A 16,717-nucleotide genomic window follows, 5' to 3' on the forward strand; every position below is an offset into this window, starting at 1 on the left:
GAAAATGGTGCCGTCTGGTTTGCTTAATTTGAAATGGTTTATACTTTAACTTTTGATTATTAAGTATATTTAAAACCAAATACTTTTCGACTTTTTCTCATATAGGATTTTACTGGGTGACTTTCACTTGAGCCATTTTCTATTGAGGTATCTTTACTTTTACTCAAGCACACTCTTAGAAATAAAAGGTGCTATCTAGAACCTAAAAGGGTTCTTCGGCTGTCCCAATAGGAGAACCATTTGAAAAAAACCTTTTTGGTTCCAGGTAGAACCCTTTTTGGCTCCTCTATGTAGAGCCCTTTCTACAGAGGGTTCGACATGGAACCCAAAAGGGTTCTGCCTGGAACCAAAAAGGGTTCTCCTAGGGGGACAGCCGAATAACTCTTTTGGAACCCTTTTTTCTAAGAGTGTATGACAATTGGGGTATTTTTCCACCACTGAGCCAAAGAAAGGAATAGGCGCACATGTGATAAAGGTTTATTAAATGTCCGGCTTTATGTAACGTTGAATAAAGCCGGAAGTAAATCCTTGGTTTGCCTGCCTCCTGAATCTAAGTGTTTGACCCGGGGGGAGGGGACCGTGAGATCTTCGAATAGAAAAAGGGAAGAAGAGGTCAACTATCCAGAGGAGGAAGAGAGTAAGATTACCCGAAAGGAACTGTTCGTGTTCCTTTTATTTCTATTTTACTAGGCAAGTCAGTTAAGAACAAATTATTATTTATAATGAGAGCCTAGGGACAGTGAGTTCCTGCCTTTTTCAGTGGCAGAATGACAGATTTTTACCTTGTCAGCTTGGGGATTCGATCTAGCAACCTTTCGGTTACTGGCTCAATGCTCTAACCACTAGGCTACCTGCCACCCCATGTCAAGGTCATAGTCTCTGTTACTATGGCGGAATGACAGGCATGTACTCCAGTGTTCTCTAGCTCTCTCCTCTTCTCTCTGTTTCCGCTTGTAAATCAATTATTATATGTCTCTGTCGCCCCTAGAGACTCACCATGATTCCAGGTGACCTGTGACTGGGATTAGGATCTTGACACACACACCTGCATACACACATGCACTTGCACACACACATACATATACAGCGCATTCGGAAAGTATTCAGACACCTTTACTCTTTCCACGTTTTGTTACGTTACAGCCTTATTCTAAAATGTATTAATATTAATTCTCATCAATCTACACACAATACACCATAATGACTAAGCGAAAAACAGGTTTTTCGAAATGTTTGCAAATGTATTAAAGATAAAAACAAAAATAGCTTATTTACTTAAGTATTCAGACCCTTTGCTATGAAATTTGAAATTGAGCTCAGGTGCATCCTATTTCCATTGATCATCCTTGAGACGTTTCTCATAACGGCCGCTATAGCGGTATAGCGCTATAACTTGGAGTCCACCTGTGGTAAATTCAATTGATTGGACATGATTTGAGAAGGCACTCACCTGTCTATATAAGGCTCCATAGTTCACAGTGCATGTCAGAGCAAAAATCAAGCCATGAGGTCGAAGGAATTGTCCGTAGAGCTCCAAGACAGGATTGTGTCGAGGCACAGAGCTGGAGAAGGTACTAAAAAATGTCTGCAGCATTGAAGGTCCCCAAGAATACAGTGGCCTTCATCATTCTTAAATGGAAGAAGTTTGGAACCACCAAGACTCTTCCTAGAGCTCCAGTGTCACATCTGGAGGAAACCTGGCTCCATCCCTAAGGCGAAGCATGGTGGTGGCCGCATCATGCTGTGGGGATGTTGTTCAGCGGCAGAGACTGGGAGACTAGTCAGGATCGAGGGAAAGATGAATGGAGCAAAGTATTGAGAGATCCTTGATGAAAATCTGCTCCAGAGCGCTAAGGACCTCAGACTGGGTGAAGGTTCACCTTCCAACAGGGCAACGACCCTAAGCACAAAACCATGACAATGCAGGAGTGTCTTCGGGACAAGTCTCTGAATGTCCTTGAGTGGCCCAACCAGAGCCCCGACTTGAACCTGAAACATGTATATGTACTGTTTATTGTTAAGAGATGTTGTGTAAACTCACAGAAAATAAAGATGTGGGATGTATAATAAAGAGCTTTGTTGAAGTCAATGGGCAATGCTTAGCTAATAGTAACTTCTGCTACATACAGTGATTTCAAAAAGTATTCACACCCCTTTACTTTTTCCAAATTGTGTTGTGTTACAGCCTGATTTTCAAATGGATAAAATTGCGATATTTTGTCACTGGCCTCAACACAATACATCAGATGTCCCAATTGAGATGGTTTGGGATGAGATGGACCGCAGAGTGAAGGACAAGCAGCCAACAAGTGCTCAGCATATGTGGGAACTCCTTCAAGATTGTTGGAAAAGCATTCCAGGTGAAGCTGGTTGAGAGAATGCAAAGAGTGTGCAAAGCTGTCATCAAGGCAAAGGGTGGCTACTTTGAAGAATCTCCAATATAAAATATATTTTGATTTGGTTAACACTTTTTTCGTTACTACATGATTCCATATGTGTTATTTTATAGTTTTGATGTCTTTACTATTATTCTACAATGTAGAAAATAGCAACAAAAAAATAAAAACCCTTGAATGAGTAGGTGTGTCCAAACTTCTGACTGGAACTGTCTATACAGTCAGATCCATAAGTTTTTGGACAGTGACACAATTTGCATCATTTTGGATCTGTACGCCATCACATTGGATTTGAGAAAAAAAACTATCAAGTGAAGACAGTGTACATCATTACAGAATGACGACTCACCAAAGGGAAGCATCGGGGAGTGTCTTTTGTTTTGTTTTTGTGTTGGGGGTGATGTCGGGTCCTGGTGTTGGAGCCGGAGCCGGAGCTACCTGGGAGGCCTCAGCCGGTTTGTAGGCTCCCATGCCTCAGCGGGTTCGATAGGCTCCCATGCCGAAGCTGGGTGAACCGGTTCCCGTGCCTCAACCGAGGCAACCGGGGAGGTCTCAGCCGGCTCATCAGGTTCACTCCTCAGCCGGTTCGTCAGGTCACTACGCCTCAGCAGATCCCCGGGATCGTCCCTGTGGTTGGCGTCCTGTGGCTGGAGCTGAACGCGCCGGGGAGGGGGTACTGTCACGTATGCTCTCTGTCCGGCACTCTAGGTTGTCATGCTCCCGCGCCTCAGCCAGATCGACAGGTTCCCGTGCCTTAGCAGAGGTGACCGGTCCGCTCCTGATCCCCCGGGATCGTCATCTTGGTCGGCGTCCTGCTGTTGGAGCCACGTGCCGGGCAGGGGGTACTGTCACGTGTGCTCCCTCTCCGGCCTCTAGGTCACCAGGCTGCTCGTTAGGGCGCACACCTGTCAATTAGCTTAAGGCGCATAATGACGTTCACCTGGACTCCATCACCTCCTTGATTACCTGCCCTTCATATGTCACTCCCTTTGGTATCTTCCCCAGTCGTCATTGTTCCTGTTCTATGTTGGTGCGCTGTTCGTGTTTCTTGTTTTGTTCTTTTATTTATTAAATGTATTCACTCCCTGAACTAGCTTCCCAACTTTCAGTGTACATCGTTACACATAATTACATTTTGAGTTTTAATACTTGGTTGCAAATACTTTGCAGTGAATGGCTGCCTGAAGTCTGGAACCCATAGACATCACCCGATGTTGGGTTTCTTCCCTGGTGATGCTTTGCCAGACCTTTACTGCAGCTGTCTTCAGTTCCTGCTTGTTCTTGGGGTGCTTTGCCTACAGTTTTGCCTTCAACAAGTGAAATACATGTTAAATTTGATTCAGGTCAAGTGATTTACTTGGCTATTGCAGAACATTCCACTTCTTTGCCTTAAAAAAAGTTGTGGGTTGCTTTCACAGTATGCTTCGGGTCATTGACGATCTGCACTGTGAAGCGCCGTCCAATGAGTTTTTAAGCATTTGGCTGAATCTGAGCAGATAATATAGCCCTAAACACTTCAGAATTTATCAAGCTGCTTTTGTCAGCAGTCACATCATTAATAAATACAAGGGAACCAGCTCCATTGGCAGCCATAAATGCCCACAGCATAACACTACCTCCACCATGCTTCACAGATGAGGTGGTTGGCTTCGGATCATGAGCAGTTCCTTCCCTTCTCCATACTCTTCTTTTCCCATCATTCTGGTACAAGTTGATCTTTGTCTCATCTGTCCATTGGATGTTGTTCCAGAACTTTACAGGCTTTTATAGATGTTTTTTGGAAACCTCTAATCTGGTCTTCCTGTTTTTGAGGCTTACCAATGGTTTACATCTTGTGGTAAACCCTTTGTATTTACCCTGGTGAAGTCTTTTCTTGATTGTTGACTTTGACACAGATATGACTACCTCCTGGAAGGTGTTCTTGATCTGGCCAACTGTGAAGAGGTTATTCTTCACCAGGGAAGGTGAACAACAATTTTTTACAGGCAGATTATTTCACTTATAATTCACTGTATCACAATTCCAGTGGGTCAGAAGTTTACATACACTAAGTTGACTGTGCCTTTAAACAGCTTGGAAAATTTTAGAAAATGATGTCATGGCTTTAGAAGCTTCTGATAGGCTAATTGACATCATTTGAGTCAATTGGAGGTGTACCTGTGGATGTATTTCAATGCCTACCTTCAAACTCAGTGTCTCTTTGCTTGACATCATGTGAAAATCAAAAGACATCAGCCAAGACCTCAGAAAATAAATTGTAGACCTCCACAAGTCTGGTTCATCCTTGGGAGCAATTTCCAAATGCCTGAAGGTACCACGTTCATCTGTACAAACAATAGTACGCAAGTGTAAACACCATGGGACCACGCAGCTGTCATACCGCCCAGGAAGGAGACGTGTTCTGTCTCCTAGAGATGAATGTACCTTGGTGCGAAAAGTGCAAATCAATCCCAGAACAACAGCAAAGGACCTTGTGAAGATGCTGGAGGAAACAGGTACAAAGTATCTATATCCACAGTAAAACGAGTCCTATATCGACATAACCTGAAAGGCCGCTTAGCAAGAAAGAAGACACTGCTCCAAAACCGCCATAAAAAATCCAGACTACGGTTTGCAACTGCACATGGGGACAAAGATCGTGCTTTTTGAAGAAATGTCCTCTGGTCTGATGAAACAAAAATAGAACTGTTAGGCCATAACGACAATTGTTATGTTTGGATAAAAAAGGGGGATGCTTGCAAGCCGAAGAACACCATCCCAACCGTGAAGCACGGGGGTGGCAGCATCATGTTGTGGGGGTGCTTTGCTGCAGGAGAGACTGGTGCACTTCACAAAATAGATGGCATCATGAGGAGGAAAATTATGTGGATATATTGAAGCAACATCTCAAGTCATCAGTCAGAAAGTTAAAGCTTGGTCGCAAATGGGTCTTCAAAATGAACAATGACCCCAAGCATACTTACAAAGTTGTGGCAAAATGGCTTAAGAACAACAAAGTCAAGGTATTGGAGTGGCCATCACAAAGCCCTGACCTCAATCCTATAGAAAATGTGTTGGCAGAACTGAAAAAGCGTGTGTGAGCAAGGAGGCCAACAAACCTGACTCAGTTACACCAGCTCTGTCAGGAGGAACGGGCCAAAATTCACCCAACTTATTGTGGGAAGCTTGTGGATGGCTACCCGAAATGTTTGACCCAAGTTAACCAATTTAAAGGCAATGCTACCAAATACTTCTGACCCACTGGGAATGTGATGAAAGAAATAAAAGCTGAAATAAATCATTCTCTCTACTACTATTCTGACATTTCACATTCTTAAAATAAAGTGGTGATCCTAACTGACCTAAGACAGGGAGTTTTTACTCTGATTAAATGTCAGGAATTGTGAAAAACTGAGTTTAAATGTATTTTGCTAAGGTGTATGTAAACTTCCGACATAAACTGTATATTTTTCCATTATTATTTTCTCCATAACTCTACCACCCCTCCCCTAATTGGAGGAACTAATGGAACTACTGGACAACAACACTTTGGCTTCTACTTCCATCTTATACATACTATATACATTTTACGGACACAGTACGTTTTACAATTGTTATCTTTTGTTTGTTTTTAGTCCCATCCTTCAGCTACCCTCAACCCCTCCCATCTATCTCTGAAGAGCATCCAGTTTTGATTTCTATTTGCCATATATTTTTCAACTGTGCTGTTTCACAAACATTCTGAACCTATATACATTTTACGGACACAGTACATTTTACATTAGTTATCTGGTTATTTTTAGTCCTATTCCTTCAGCTCCACTCAACCCCTCCCATCTATCTCTGAACATCATCCAGTTTTGATTTCTGTTTCAACTGTGCTGTGATGTTTCACAAAAGTTCTGGACCTTTCTATTCTCATAGTTTCTAAAGATAATAAATTAAAGATAACATTTTTGCTAAGAGTATTATTATATTATTGATCGATTGACTATGACTTTTCAAATCACCCAGCAGTGCTATTTGCAGAGTTAGGTAAATGTGGCAATTCTTCAGCCATTCCTGAACCTGCGACCAAAAACAAGCTACTTATGGACAGTACCAAAACAAATGATCTATTGATTCTGGCTCTTTGCAGCAAAATTTGCAGAGCTGGGATGGTTGTATCCCTCATATAAACAAAGCAAAAAAAGAAACGTCCCTTTTTCAGGACCCTGTCTTTCAAAGATAATTCATAAAAATGCAAATAACTTCACAGATCTTCATTGTAAAGGGTTTAAACACTGTTTCCCATGCTTGTTCAATGAACCATAAACAATTAATGAACATGCACCTGTGGAACGGTCGTTAAGACACTAACAGCTTACAGATGGTAGGCAATTAAGGTCACAGTTATGAAAACTTAGGACACTAAAGAGGCCTTTCTACTGACTCTGAAAAACACCAAAAGAAAGATGCCCAGGGTCCCTGCTCATCTGCGTGAACGTGCCTTAGGAATGCTGCAAGGAGGCATGAGGACTGCAGATGTGGCCAGGGCAATAAATTGCAATGTCCGTACTGTGAGACGCCTAAGACAGCGCTACAGGGAGACAGGATGGACAGCTGATCGTCCTCGCAGTGGCAGACCACGTGTAACAACACCTGCACAGGAGCGGTACATCCGAACATCACACCTGCGGGACAGGTACAGGATAGCAACAACAACTGCCGAGTTACACCAGGGATGCACAATCCCTCCATCAGTGCTCAGACTGTCCGCAATAGGCTGAGAGAGGCTGGACTGAGGGCTCGTAAGCCTGTTGTAAGGCAGGTCCTCACCAGACATCACCGGCAACAACGTCACCTATGGGCACAAACCCACCGTCGCTGAACCAGACAGGACTGGCAAAAAGTGCTCTTCACTGACGAGTCACGCTTTTGTCTCACCAGGGGTGATGGTCGGATTCACGTTTATCGTCGAAGGAATGAGCGTTACACCGAGGCCTGTACTCTGGAGCTGGATCGATTTGGAGGTGGAGGGTCCGTCATGGTCTGGGGCGGTGTGTCACAGCATCATCGGACTGAGCTTTTTGTCATTGCAGGCAATCTCAACGCTGTGCGTTACAGGGAAGACATCCTCCTCCCTCATGTGGTACCCTTCCTGCAGGCTCATCCTGACATGACCCTCCAGCATGACAATGCCACCAGCCGTACTGCTCGTTCTGTGCGTGATTTACTGCAAGACAGGAATATCAATGTTCTGCCATGGCCAGCGAAGAGCCCGGATCTCAATCCCATTGAGCACGTCTGGGACCTGTTGGATCGGAGGGTGAGGACTAAGGCCATTCCCCCCAGAAATGTCTGGGAACTTGCAGGTGCCTTGGTGGAAGAGTGGGGTAACATCTCACAGCAAGAACTGGCAAATCTGGTGCAGTCCATGAGGAGGAGATGCACTGCAGTACTTAATGCAGCTGGTGGCCACACCAGATACTGACTGTTACTTTTGATTTTGACCCCCCTTTGTTCAGGGACACAATATTCCATTTCTGTTAGTCACATGTCTGTGGAGTTTATGTTTCAGTTGTTGAGTCTTGTTATGTTCATCGAAATATTTACACATGTTAAGTTTGCTGAAAATAAACGCAATTGTGTACCGGTTTTCTTCCATTGGTGAAGGAGAGGACCAACATGCAGCGCGGCTAGTGTTCAACATATTTAATAAACAAAGAGACGAATACGTGAACACTATACAAAATACAAAATAACAAATGTGAAAACCGAGACAGACCTATCTGGTGCAGAACACAAACACAGAGACAGGAAACAATCACCCACAAAATCCCAACACAAAACAAGCCTCCTATATATGATTCTCAATCAGGGACAACGATTGACAGCTGCCTCTGATTGAGAACCATATTAGGCTGGACACAGAAACAGACAAACTAGACACACAACATAGAATTCCCACCCAGCTCACGTCCTGACCAACACTAAACAAGCAAAACACATAAGAACTCTGGTCAGGACGTTACAGTACCCCCCTCCTGAGGTGCGGACTCCGAACGCACCCCTAAAACTCAAGAGGAGGGTCTGGGTGGGCATCTGTCCGCGGTGGCGGCTCCGGCGCAGGACGAGGACACCACTCTACCACTGTCTTTGTCCCCCTCCTTAGCGTCCTTTGAGTGGCGACCCTCGCCCCCGACCTTGGTCTAGGAACCTTCACCAAGGCCCCCCCTAGATAGAGGAGATAGCGCAGGACAGAGAGGTAGCTCAGGACAGAGAGATAGCTCAAGACAGAGAGGTAGCTCAAGACAGAGAGGTAGCTCAAGACAGAGAGGTAGCTCAAGACAGAGAGGTAGCTCAAGACAGAGAGGTAGCTCAAGACAGAGAGGTAGCTCACGACAGAGAGGTAGCTCACGACAGAGAGGTAGCTCACGACAGAGGGGCAGCTCCGGACAGAGAGGCAGCTCCGGACAGAGAGGCAGCTCCGGACTGAGTGGCAGCTCCGGACTGAGTGGCAGCTCCGGACTGAGTGGCAGCTCCGGACTGAGTGGCAGCTCATGACTGAGTGGCAGCTCCGGACTGGAGGGCAGCTCATGACTGGAGGGCAGCTCATGACTGGAGGGCAGCTCATGACTGGAGGGCAGCTCATGACTGGAGGACAGCTCATGACTGGAGGGCAGCTCATGACTGGCAGGCAGCTCATGACTGGCAGGCGGCTCTGGCAGCTCCTGACTGGCTGGCGGCTCTGGCAGCTCATGACTGGCAGGCGGCTCTGGCAGCTCCTGACTGGCTGGCGGCTCTGGCAGCTCATGACTGGCTGGCGGCTCTGGCAGCTCCTGACTGGCTGGCGGCTCTGGCAGCTCCTGACTGGCTGGCGGCTCTGGCAGCTCCTGACTGGCTGGCGGCTCTGGCAGCTCCTGACTGACGGACGGCTCTAGCGGCTCCTGACTGGCTGGCGGCTCTGGCAGCTCCTGACTGACGGACGGCTCTAGCGGCTCCTGACTGACGGACGGCTCTAACGCCTCGGGACAGACGGGCGGCTCTAACGGCTCGGGACAGACGGGCGGCTCTAACGGTGCTGGGCAGACGGATGGCTCAGACGGCGCTGGGCAGACGGATGGCTCAGACGGCGCTGGACAGACGAGCAGTGCAGGCGGCGTTGGGCAGACGGCCGACTCTGACCTGCTGAGGCGCACAGTAGGCCTGGTGCGTGGTGCCGGAACTGGTGGTACCGGACTGGAGACACGCACCTCAAGGCTAGTGCGGGGAACAGGAACAGGGCACACTGGACTCTCGAGGCGCACTATAGGCCTGGTGCGTGGTACCGGAACTGGAGGTACCGGGCTGAGGGCACGCACCTCAGGGCGAGTGCGGAGAGAAGGAACAGTGCGTACAGGGCTCTGGAGACGCACAGGAGGCTTGGTGCGTGGTGCCGGAACTGGAGGTACTGGGCTGGAGACACGCACCATAGGGCGAGTGCGGGGTGCTGGAACTGGAGGTACTGGGCTGGGGCGGGAAGGTGGCGCCGGATATACCGGACCGTGCAGGCGTACTGGCTCCCTTGAGCACTGAGCCTGCCCAACCTTACCTGGTTGCATGCTCCCCGTAGCCCGACCAATGCGGGGAGGTGGAATAACCCGCACTGGGCTGTGTAGGCGAACCGGGGACACCATGCGTAAGGCTGGTGCCATGTACACCGGCCCGAGGAGACGTACTGGAGGCCAGATATGTTGAGCCGGCTTCATGGCACTTGGCTCAACGCTCAATCTAGCCCGGCCAGTGCGGGGAGGTGGAATAACCCGCACCGGGCTATGCACACGTACAGGAGACCAACACTAAACAAGCAAAACACATAAGAACTCTGGTCAGGACGTTACAAATTGACAGTGAGAGGACGTTTCTTTTTTGCCTCAGTTTATATATAGCCTTCTATTGGTTGCAAGAATTTTGTATGATAATTTAAATTAAAAAACTTAAACCATCGAAAATCTCTTCCCAACAACTTTGCAATCAATATGACACAGCTGTCATTTTTTTGGTCCTTAAATTAAACTGGTATACTTTTTTATTTATCACAATTTTCTTTAACCTATTTTGGTGTTTAATGCAGGGCCAACAGACAAGTTCCTTACTTTCTACCCAACACAATTGCCTCTTCCATTTTTGCAGTAATGCTGCAATTAGTTGGTTGTAATTTTGGGTAGCAGATATTTCCTTATATATTCCATTTCTATTTATGATATAATTTACAAAGCTTATATGTTGTTGTTTTTTGCCCCAAATTAGTATATTTGAGTTTAACCATATAATGTTGTAATATTTGTTCTGCCTTTTCTGGTGGATTAAACTGAAATTGCAACCAACTTTCTATGGCTTGTTTTAAAAATAGAGTAATTTAGGTGATTATTTCATTTTCAAATAACCGAAACTGAGAGTTTGTAATCTGAATAAAGTGAAAAAGGCCATTCTTGAACATGGGGTGAGACATACTTACAAATCTGCTGTTTTCAAATAACCGAAAGTGAGAGGTTTGTCAGAAGGTGGGTGTAGCTGGTGCATGAAGTGAGGCAGGAGAGCAGAATGAGTGAGCAACGTACTTTACTCAAAATAAAGGCACAAGGTAAACAATACACTTGACCAACAATAAACGGTAATCAATTACGCACGGGTGAAAACATCACCCGTCGAAAACCAGCCATAACGTACCAAATGAACATAGAAACAATCACGCACAAAAACATGGGGGAAACAGAGGGTTAAATACATGAACATGTAATTGGGGAATGAAACCAGGTGTGTAGAAAACAAAGACAAAACAAATGGAAAATGAAAGGTGGATCTGCGATGGCTAGAAGACCGCTGACGTCCACTTCCGAATGCCGCCCAAACAAGGAGAGGGACTGGTGTCCGAACGCCACCCGAACAAGGAGAGGGACTGACGTCGGTGGAAGTCGTGACACGGTTGTAATCTGAATAAAGTGAAAAGGCCATTCTTGAACATGGGGTGAGACATACTTACTAATCTGCTAGAATACCAGTTTGGATTTCAGTATACATTTTGTATGATTGAAGCATTTAGTGAGAGGTTTAATGCTTTAATATTTAATCATTTCTGCCCTCCAAATTCATATTTATTATATAAATAGGCCCGTTTAATTTTGTCTGGCTTACCGTTCCAAATAATATTTAATATTTTTTTCTCAAATAATAAAAAAAACAAGTCGCTAGGTGTAAGCAAATAGGTAAACTGGGATATGACTAAAGAGTTAATCAGGTAGATTTTTCCACCAATAGACATCTTATCTATTTTTGCTAACATTATTGTAGTGAGATCATTTCTTTCTGTCACGCCCTGACCTTAGAGAGCCTTTTTATTTCCTATTTGGTTAGGTCAGGGTGTGATTTGGGTGGGCAATCTAGTTTTCCTATTTCTTTGTTTGGCCTGGTATGGTTCCCAATCAGAGGCAGCTGTCTATCGTTGTCTCTGATTGGGGATCATACTTAGGCAGCCTTTTTTCCCACCTTAGGTTGTGGGATCTTGATTTTGTTAGTTGCTGTATAGCCTGCAGAACTTTACGTTTGTTTTTGTATTTTGTTGTTTTTTTGGTGTTCATTTGAAATAAAAGTAAGATGTTCGCCTACCACGCTGCACCTTGTTCTCATTCCAATGACGGACGTAACACTTTCTTTAGGGATATTAATACAGAGTATGTCCACTTCACCGTCAGACAGTCTTTCCTGGGAGATGAATTCACCTTTCAGCAGGACAATAACCTAAAACACAAGGCCAAATCCAGTGCTTAATTTGTAAATCGGGAGGTGCCGGAACAAAAAGAGAGAGGTGGGTGACCTGGGGAGTTCTGAGGTACTGGAACGCATGAGATTTAAAAAAATCACCTTTATAATAAAGCATTGCACGCATATCATCACATTTGTGTAATGGCATAGAGCACCAGAGAAGAGTCACTTACAGAAGTTGCACACATGCCTAGGATCCGGGAAAAATGTGGCCTTTTATAAATGCATTTCATGCCTTTCCACGTCATTTTACATGGCTGGAGACTTTGGCAGAATCTTTTTTAATACAGCACAAATTATCAAAATGCTACTTTTACACTGACAAACTGAGAATCTGAGATCAATAAAAAACGACCTTGTCTTGAATACATCAACAGCCTAGGCCTAAGTGTGTGGAGACCAGTGACGACCCGTGTTTCAGGGCAGTTTTGAGCCACACATTTTTAGCTAAAATAAAATGTTTTGCATGTTTTGCCATTAATATGTGTCACATACAATGTATAAAAAAAATTATATATAATTGAGTTAATAAAGCGCATACAAACATGGTCTCATTTTTGTTTTCTTGAGCGAGGCAGCTCCAAAATGCATGTGTTTCAGCCTAGCTCAGTGCTTTCTGTGGTGGTGTGGCAAGTCGGCAGAAAATACGTAGCGTTGCACTGTGATTGGCTCAGTGTTCTGTCACTCATGGGGACACTACGTCACCACCAAGTCTAAGGGTAGAGCTGGATAATTCTAGCCCCTTGGGTGCTGCCATAGAGTTACGTTAGAAGTGCCCATCCAATGAGGCTCAAGGTCATTGGCCACAGATAAAACGATGTCAATTCACGTTATATGTACAGTAGCTTTGATTGGACTGATCATGTCAACATCATACTTTCAAAATCTTAGCTAGCAGTCATCATCATGAATCAAGTCGACAATCTACTGGCAAATCCTTTTCAACCCTTGTCAAATGAAGAGAAATAATGAAGAGAAATTACAGATAAAACGTATCGGTGCTCATCGGCCATTAGACATAAACATTACACAACAAGTTGGAAATCGCAAATTCAACAATGAGTGGTTTGGAAGGAATCAGTGACAGTGGCTAACTGAAAGCATTGCAAAGCAATCATTTAAAATGATAAACATTCAACATTGGCCATGCTGTCAATGAAGCATGAATTGTGCTGCGCTCAAAACAACTGTTAACTCTGAACTGCGAAAAACTTGACTTCAGCAAGTTCAAGACAACTGGGAAATTGGGAATAAACGAGCTCCGACTGGGAAAATACATTTTGAACCGTCATCCAACTCGGAATTGTAAATCCGGCATCTTTCTAGAGCTACGACCTGAAGATCAATGACGTCATCATGATTCAACCTTTTTTTTTCTGAATTCCCAGTTGTTTTGAAAGCACCATAAATCCAGAGAATGCCAGACATTGTTGACAAAATGTGCCCACTAAGGACCGCAGCGCCACCTTCCTGTTCAAGTGAGCACAGCACAACAAGGTAAGTTCAAAAATGTATTGCATGCTGCTGCATAAATTAATGTAAATTGCCAGGGAGATATGTATACTGTAGCTAAGAAAGTAATGCTAAATGTATGTCGTGTAGTAAGATGTTAGTAGCCCATGTGCCTCACCCAAAATAATTTGGTATATTTACCCCTCTTAATTCTGCCTACTGTTCTGACTTGGTGGTGCACATGTAGCCTATAACCTGTTTTAGATAAAAGTAATCATCAAATATTGTAAGAGCTTTCATTGTCTGCTTATATGCCCCCTTTATTTATCCTACCGGTTCTGACTTGGTGTACAGGGAGAACACTGTAAGAACGGCCCATGATCTGAATTCTGTCGCTATACATTTCAAAAGTGCTAAACAAATAGTTATATTGACCACGTCCATCCTTAAAGGCAGTAAATGAGGCTGAATGAACTGTTTTGCTGCCAGACAAGGCTCCGCTGATAGCCAGGTGTAGCAGTGGTAAGATGTTGGGACAGCTTTATGTAGGCCGTTTGTGGTCACCGTTTGTCACCATTATAGTGCAATTAATATATTGTTTAGTGTTGTGTAGTGGCTTTGCTAGCATGCATCCAACTTTTTAAAAAAAAATCCCCACCAAGATTACATGCTAAAATTTCCACTGGTGGAGACCCATATCGTAGGCTACAATATGAGGGGGAAATGATAGTCACAACAATGCTTTCCAGTTTCACTGACTCACCCAATGATGGGCAGCTCACTCACTGGTGATGGCCGATGAGCTCGTGCCAAAAGCCTATGTCTCTCTTGTTTTACTTTGTAAAATAATATTTGGAAGTTGATCAAATATTTTGGTAGACTTTGTTTTCCCTCGATTTGCATTTTAAATATTGCGAAAGCCCTGTTTTGTCTGCATGCAGTTTTTTCACTAATGCTTTGAACACACCGACAACATTATTGCGCAAAATAGTACGCAGCATCATCTGGATACGTATGCAAGAAAACAAAACGTCTGTCTAGCTGTCTAGGCATACAGTTTGACGCATACGTTCGATAAATACAAGGTATGCACCACACCGAACCACTGCCCTCCGAATTCATATTTATTATATCAATAGGCCCGTGAGAGTTGCAGGGTTATGTTTATCAGAGCAGAGAGGGAGAGAGATCATAGAAAGTGAATCTCATTCTAGTTATGTGAGAGATAGCTACTGGCGCTTCTCACACAGCCACGGCCACGTGATGGCCGGCCCAACCCAAATCAACTCTTAGAATATTAGGCCAAGGCTGAAAATCGACTTTTTCACATCGTTTTTTTTTGTGTGTGCAGGAGAATGAACGAAGAGGCAACTCGAATGAACTTTGATTGCTTTTGTAAAAATGTGTACAACTGCAAAAAGTTTTTCATGCCACCAGAGGTATTGGATCCGGTGTTGTGCCGAAACTCTCCCCCCTGCCAGAATTCTCTCCCCCCCCTACGCGTTCTTCATTGCCGCGCCCGCACCCGGGCGGCTGCCCATGTCGCCCGTACCTAAATCCGCTACTGAATTTTGTACTAGTCTATAAATAAATCTCTTTGCCAAAATTCGTCATCCCTCCCATGTCTTATTCGACAAGTATTTTTGAAAGTGTAAGGATAATAATTCAGCCATAGTTGTTCTGAAATTATTATTGATTGCCAACATTGTACTCCCTCCTCTATGTTTAATATAACGCACATACATTAATTATTCATTTCGGTTGCCTATCCTGACGTGAAGTTCGTTCTATAGAAAGTATTTGACTCTGATGTGTGCCACAGAAAGTATTTGACTCTAGTCACAAAATTAAGGAAATTAGAAGGGGGGGGCAGAGAATCCTGGCAGGGGGAGATTTTTGGCACAACACCGGTCAAATAGGTTCTAGAACAAAACAGTCCAAAATGGAGAGGTGCAGGATCATGTTACGGCAGGATCTGGCTCAAATGAAGCACTGCTAATCTACACTGGATTTGCTTACCAAGAATACAGTGAATGTTCCTGAGTTCGTTTTTTTCCTACTTGAGACCTGAAAATGATTGTCTAGCAATGATCAACAACCAATTTGACAGAGATTGAAGATATTTTTAAAGAATAATGGCCAAGTGTTCCACAATCCAGGTGCGGAAAGCATTTAGAAACTTACTCAGAAAGACTCACAGGTGTAATCGCTGCCAAAGGTGCTTCTACAAAGTATTGACTCAGGGTTGTGGAAAATGTACATTTGATATTTCTGTATTTCACTTTCAATACATTTGCAAACATTTCTAAAAACATGTTTTCACTTTGTCATTATAGGTTATTGTTTGTAGATGGATTAGAAGAAAACATTTTTTTAAATCCATATTGAATTCATGCTGTAACACAACCAAATGTGGAATAAATCAAGGGGTATGAATACTTTCTGAAGGCACTGTATGAATGTCCAGAGCTGAGCCACTCTTGATGTATGAATTGAATGACTGTTATCTGATAGGTGCGAAAGAGTGATCAGTTTGGTTAAAGTAAGGATTAACGGTAAGGATTCAGGTGTGGCCATGTGTCTCCGTGTGTGGGTGGATGTACGTATGTATGTGTGTGTGAGAGAGTGTGTGTGTCTGTATCTGTGTGCATTAACAGGGTTGGGGAGTAACCGATTACATCAGTTGCATGTAATCTGTTTACAAAAAAACTAACTGTAATCAGTTATGTTTCCAGCTAAAATATTGTAATCAGGTTACAGATACTTTTGAAAAACTAGATTACTTTTAAAATAAAAATACATTGACACCTTTCTGTTTTCTCAATGACATTCAGCATTGAACACATTTTCTACTTTCAGATAGTTCCACCTGAGCGAGTCTGACAAGTCAGAGACCACTATGATGACACACGTCTTCTAACGCTGAAGTGGAAAGTAATCCCAAAGTAACTACGTAATTAGATTACATTACTGAGTTTGAGTAATCCAAATCTTACGTTACTGATTTTGGACAGGTAACTAGTAACTGTAACGGATTATACTTTGGAAATGTCAGCATTAATGTAAGTGTGTGTGTGTGTGTGTGCGCACGTTAATGTGTGTGTGTG

Source organism: Salvelinus namaycush, chromosome 35, assembly GCF_016432855.1.
Source record: "Salvelinus namaycush isolate Seneca chromosome 35, SaNama_1.0, whole genome shotgun sequence".
Taxonomy (NCBI): Eukaryota; Metazoa; Chordata; class Actinopteri; order Salmoniformes; family Salmonidae; genus Salvelinus; species Salvelinus namaycush.